Below are 6,668 nucleotides of genomic sequence, written 5' to 3' on the forward strand. Positions count from 1 at the left end.
GAGAGTGTCTGAGGCTATGGAGACCCACAGCGATGTTGCATTTGAAGCTTATTCTCTTCTTCATGGGCCACATTGCCTCCTTTGTTCTCTTTTCGGGTGTATGAGACAAGTACAGGGGCTGGGCCTGTTGAATGGACACCCATCTGTCAGCTTCTCGCAGTCACCTCCAAGTCAGCTACCGAATGCATGATACAACCTCCCGGAGCTCATCTGCAAAGACCCGAGCTTGTCAACATTTAAGGACTTTTAAAAACTCCATTCCTGCTGTGCTACTTACAGTGAATTGAGGGGATTGCATGTAAGTCGCCCACTGCTGTTCCTCTTCTCCCGGCCTCACTCTGCTTGTCTGTCCTTAGACTGGGAGCACCTTGGAACAAGGACCATCCGCGTCACAGCACATCCTACCTCTGATCCAGTGCTTCTATCAGGAGATCTCGAAGCGCCCTACCAAGGAGAGGAGTATCCCTGAGGCCTGGAGGGGTGAGGTGGCTTGCCCAGGGTCATCCACCAGCAAACCGGGGAACGGAATCCAGGCCTCCTGAGTCCCAGTCTAGTGCTTTATCCACTAGGCCATGTTGCCTCCCACTAATTCTTGAGTGATTGGAGGCACCCAGCCCCGCAGTGGGTGCCACTGTCAATGAGTTGTAATGAACCTTATCCCTATATAATTAACTTCAACCTCCTCACTGAAAGAATCCTACCAAACCCTGTAACTAACCGTTAGAAAGGGGAATTGGGGGTGTGGGGTGAGGAGAAGTGAGGAAGTTGGTTAAAAAAGCTTCATTGCTTAATAAACGGCCTTTATGCTGAGCCTGAGGATTTGAACGTCGATATCAAACAGCAGGGAAATTAAAACCCTTAGACTCCCCGCAGCAGCGCTGTGTGACGCCTCAGTACTTCAGGCCTCTCCAGGAGCCTCCAACCCCAAGGGTGCGAAGCCGGATTCTTCCCCCTGCCCGAGTGGGACCCACCATAGGTCCCTGGATCCTTCCTGCCCCTTGGGCGGATGGTAAATCTCCGGCCTTAGCGTGCGGGTCTCCTGGGACTGTTCCCCGCACACCCCAGGCACCCGCCTTTCCCCTTCCCTGGCCTCCGGGCCTCACCCGCTTCACTTAACCCCCCGTCCTGACCCGATTGCTCGGGCTCGGGGCCAAAGGCACCTGCCCTCACCCAGCTCCTCGGGCTGAGGGAGCTGGGATTGTTTAGCCTGCAGAAGAGAAGAATGAGGGGGGATTTGATGGCTGCTTTCAACTACCTGAAAGGGGGTTCAAAGAGGATGGCTCTAGACTGTTCTCAATGGTAGCAGATGACAGAACGAGGAGTAATGGTCTCAAGTTGCAGTGGGGGAGGTTTAGGTTGGATATTAGGAAAAACTTTTTCACTAAGAGGGTGGTGAAACACTGGAATGCGTTGCCTAGGGAGGTGGTGGAATCTCCTTCCTTGGAAGTTTTTAAGGTCAGGCTTGACAAAGCCCTGGGTGGGATGATTTAACTGGGATTTAACTGGGAATTGGTCCTGAGAGCAGAGCTGGTGGGCGCCACATTCTGCCCAGCTGGAGCAGGAGCCCAGCAAGCCAGCCTGCAGGGCGCGGCAGCAGGGTCACTGTAGCCGCCCCACACCGGAGAGGAAGGGAGGGAAAAAAGTTTCCTAGTGAGCTAGAGAGGAAAGACGGCATTGTGAGAGACTGATGATAACCTCTGTCTTCACGAACAAGGTCAGCTCCCAGACTGCTGCGCTGGGCAGCACAGCATGGGGAGGAGGTGGCCAGCCCTCTGTGGAGAAAGAGGTGGTTCGGGACTATTTAGAAAAGCTGGACGTGCACAAGTCCATGGGGCCGGACACATTGCATCCGAGAGTGCTAAAGGAATTGGCGGTTGTGATTGCAGAGCCATTGCCCATGATCTTTGAAAACTCGTGGCGAACAGGGGACATCCCGGAAGACTGGAAAAAGGCTAATGTAGTGCCCATCTTTAAAAAAGGGAAGAAGGAGGATCCTGGGAACTACAGGCCAGTCAGCCTCACCTCAGTCCCCGGAAAAATCATGGAGCAGGTCCTCAAGGAATCAATCCTGAAGCACTTACATGAGAGGAAAGTAATTAGGAACAGTCAGCATGGATTCACCAAGGGAAGATCATGCCTGACTAATCTAATCGCCTTCTATGATGAGATTACTGGTTCTGTGGATGAAGGGAAACCAGTGGATGTATTGTTTCTTGACTTGAGCAAAGCTTTTGATACGGTCTCCCACAGTATTCTTGTCAGCAAGTTAAAGAAGTACGGGCTGGATGAATGCACTATAAGGTGGGTAGAAAGTTGGCTAGATTGTCGGGCTCAACGGGTAGTGATCAATGGCTCCATGTCTAGTTGGCAGCCGGTGTCAAGTGGAGTGCCCCAGGGGTCAGTCCTGGGGCCGGTTTTGTTCAAGATCTTCATAAATGATCTGGAGGATGGTGTGGATTGCACTCTCAGCAAATTTGCAGATGATACTAAACTGGGAGGAGTGGTAAATACGCTGGAGGGCAGGGATAGGATACAGAGGGACCTAGACAAATTGGAGGATTGGGCCAAAAGAAATCTGATGAGGTTCAACAAGGATAAGTGCAGGGTCCTACACTTAGGACGGAAGAATCCCATGCACTGCTACAGACTAGGGACCGAATGGCTTGGCAGCAGTTCTGCAGAAAAGGACCTAGGGGTTACAGTGGACGAGAAGCTGGATATGAGTCAGCAGTGTGCCCTTGTTGCCAAAAAGGCCAATGGCATTTTGGGATGTATAAGTAGGGGCATAGCCAGCAGATCGAGGGACGTGATCGTTCCCCTCTATTTGACATTGGTGAGGCCTCATCTGGAGTACTGTGTCCAGTTTTGGGCCCCACACTACAAGAAGGATGTGGATAAATTGGAGAGAGTCCAGCGGAGGGCAACAAAAATTATTAGGGGTCTGGAACACATGACTTATGAGAAGAGGCTGAGGGAACTGGGATTGTTTAGTCTGCAGAAGAGAAGAATGAGGGGGGATTTGATAGCTGCTTTCAACTACCTGAGAGGTGGTTCCAGAGAGGATGGTTCTAGACTATTCTCAGTGGTAGAAGAGGACAGGACAAGGAGTAATGGTCTCAAGTTGCAGTGGGGGAGGTTTAGGTTGGATATTAGGAAAAACTTTTTCACTCGGAGGGTGGTGAAACACTGGAATGCGTTACCTAGGGAGGTGGTAGAATCTCCTTGTTTAGAAGTTTTTAAGGTCAGGCTTGACAAAGCCCTGGCTGGGATGATTTAATTGGGGATTGGTCCTGCTTTGAGCAGAGGGTTGGACTAGATGACCTCCTGAGGTCCCTTCCAACCCTGATATTCTATGATTCTATGATTCTATAACCTGGTATCCAAACATCCTGCATCCATGCCCCCCCATCCCCTCCGCCATCCACACAGGAAAGAGTAGATGTCTATATTGGGTCATATTCGCCAGTATGTTCCCGGCACGGTTCTGCCAATGCCCAGCAGCTGTGAACCTAGGTTACCGGGCAGGTTGAGCTCATGTTTTGGCTGTTTGTGGCATCACTAGAAGGGTGCAGAGCAGCCAGAGCACACTGCTAACACTGGGCCAGACTGTGTACAAACAACCACGTGTGAAACTATGAAAGAATAAGAGATTCTCGGACAATAACCGGAGAGTGACAGGGTGCTTGTTGCAGAGGGCCAGTGTCTCAACTGCAGAGCCTAACATACACTGCTAATGATACAACAGATCCTCGACTCTTTGTCCTGTGGGTGGAGAGCTGCTGATTTTGTATTTCTCCACTAAGGGGTGTGTAGCCAAGTGCCATCCAAGGGTGCTCCCCACATGGCCAGGGGTGGCCCCCCAGGCACCCTGCCTCAATTTCCCTCTGTGTCCCAAAATAATTCACGTACACCCAGAGTCTTTAAAACAATACCACTGAGCTCCCCTTTTCATTTCAGAGATTGCACAGCCCCTGCTCCCACCCCAACGTGGGGCACGTGTGTTCCCAGTCCAGGCCCCCCCAGCTTCTAGACTCTCCCCTCCGGCTCAGGTGTTTCACAGCTCTCCTTGCTGGGGCCTTGTGTTCTGCATTCAGTCCTGGCCTCCCCAGCCTTTGCTCACCCCTCACGTCGAGGATCTCAGCCCTCCCTGGGACTGTGGCTTTAAGTTCTTGCCTCCCCGGCCCATAACTCGCTCCTCAAGTATAGGGGTTGCCCAGTGCTCCTTGCTGAGGCTCTGTGCTGGGTGACTTCTCTCCCCCAGCAGCTGGCTCGGCAGCTCTCTCTGACTGCGCTTGGAGCTAAGCAGGCCATTGCTCCGGTTATAAACTGGCCAGTTCTGCTTTTCTGAGGTTTGTCCCCCGTGCGGTACAGAGACAAAGCCAGAGGTGGTTTTGTCTGGGACCAGACAGGGGATGCCATTGTGAAGATCACACCGCCCCACCCCTGCTGCCATGACCTTACCTGCTCAGTGCGGGCGAGGTCACACCGGCTGGGGTGGGGCAGCGAGCTCTTCAAAATGGTGCCCCCATGCGGTGTGATGGTGAGTGCGAGGTCATGCCAGCGGGGGCGGGGTCACCCAGGCGGGGGTGGGCACACACCGTTCCCAGAACTACTGGAATGTCGGGTATTCCCAGAATGTGAGAGGCCCCCCCACTTGGAGCTTCCTTTTGAGTCTCCCGCCCCAATCACCTGACCACTCCTTGACCCTTCCCAGCTGTGTCCAATTACCCCAAACACCTGTCTGGGGCAGCTGGGAGAGGGGGAGCTTTGCCCCACCCACTCTACAGGGTTCGTGGTCCCAGGCCTTTGCAGGAACTGTGCTCTGGGTTTTTCTGTACCTTGATCTCCCAGACACAGATTTTTCCCCAGGACCAGCGGCCTCTCTCCCAGTGGCTGCTTCCAGGCCTCCTTCCGCTTTTCCCTGGACACATGGAATGAGTAACTCCGTCCTCTAGCCTTAAAGGGCCAGACCCCCATTACAGGCTGCATTGCTGGAGAGTCTTTGTGGGGCAGGAGAAAGCTGATCCAGTGGTCAGTGCAAATTCCCTTCTCTGGCTTCAGCGTCCTCAATATTGGCTGTTTGTCAAAATCTGAACATACCTCTAGTAACCCCACCCCCACTATTAGCTACGGAGTGTTTGACAGCCGCTAAAAACCGATGCCGAGCAAAGGCTTGAGTTGAGACCAAGTATTAGGATCTAGATATTCAGGCCTGTCTGCAAAGGCCTGTACTCTAAGCATTTAGGTGTCTTCTTATCACTTGGCTAGTTCTAGAGGTATAAAAGAAAGAATCAAAATCACTGTCGGCCGGTGTAAGGGCCTTCTCTCACTGTGACAGTCTGAGGCCCTGTGCTTAGGCTAAGGCCTTTGGCTAAGCAGCAGAGGCAGCCATAAGCTGGGAAGCGACCGGTCACATCCTCACATCCCAAACTAGTCCCATTGAAATCAGGTGCTATTGGGCTGTTAGGATACAATCCTGTCCTGATAGTGCCTATCACCTCCAGAGAAAGGGAAGTGCCTAGAAGATGTAAAAGGAAACTTAGTTTGGTAGCATCCTGTCTGGCAAGAACTCACTTATCCATAGCTGGGATGGGAAATCCTCACTTCTGTATTGTTTTCTCATTATAGTTCCCACTTTGCTATTGTTTGTCTGTGTAATCTCTGTCTATTTCTGGGATTGTTCCTGTCTGCTGTGTAATTAATTTTGCTGGGTGTAAACTAATTAAGGTGGTGGGATCTAATTGGTTAAATAATCATGTTACAATTGGTTAGTTAAATTTCAGGGAAATGATTGGTTAAGGTATAGCAAAGCAGAACTCAAGTTTTACTATATAGTCCGCAGTCAATCAGGAAGGGGGGGGGCGGAATGGGAATCATGTTTGGCTAAAGCGGGAAATGGGAACAGGGACACAGGTAAGGCTCTGTGGGGTCAGAGCTGGGAACGGGGACACTAAGGAAGGAAACTGGACTCATGCTTGCTGGAAATTCACCCCAATAAACATTGGATTGTTTGCACCTTTGGACTTCAGGGATTGCTGCTCTCCATTCATGCGAGAAGGACCAGGGAAGTGAGAGGGTGAAGGAATAAGCCTCCTAAAACCAAGGATTCTGGAACCTTTGTAGAAGTGGTGGGGGTGGGGGGCCCACCAGTGCCAGCCGGGGAGGCTGGGGGTCATGCCCCCCACTTTTTAGAAAGGGTGTAATTTGGGGGATAGGGGAGAATGTTGCCCCCCCCAAACTGCAAGCCTTGGGCAGGAGCAGGGCAGCACCTCCGCTGTGGAGTGTAGGCCCTACCGGTGCCACTTCGCACCTGCCCAAGGCTTGCAGTTTGGGGGGCAACATGGCCCCCCGGGTTCCGGCACGATTGGTTGAGACCCTTTTGGTTTCTATCTCTCTAGCTTTGTGAGGTGTCAGACAAACTTGCTGCCATGCTGTGGGATACGTCACAAACCTGAAACCCCAGGGGCGTGTCTCTGCACTGAGCACGGTCAGTGCAAAGGAGGAGATGGGGTGCTGCTTATGGACAACAGCCTGGCCTCATCTCATCTATCGATCTTACTTGCTTGAAAACTCCTGGCTGCAGTCCCAGGACTCTATGTCCTGCGAAAGGCAAGCTGTTTGCAGGTCTCTGATGTGGAAAGAGCAGAGAAAACATGTGCATTGTTTGG

Source organism: Eretmochelys imbricata, chromosome 2 (assembly GCF_965152235.1).
Source record: "Eretmochelys imbricata isolate rEreImb1 chromosome 2, rEreImb1.hap1, whole genome shotgun sequence".
NCBI classification, from domain to species: Eukaryota; Metazoa; Chordata; order Testudines; family Cheloniidae; genus Eretmochelys; species Eretmochelys imbricata.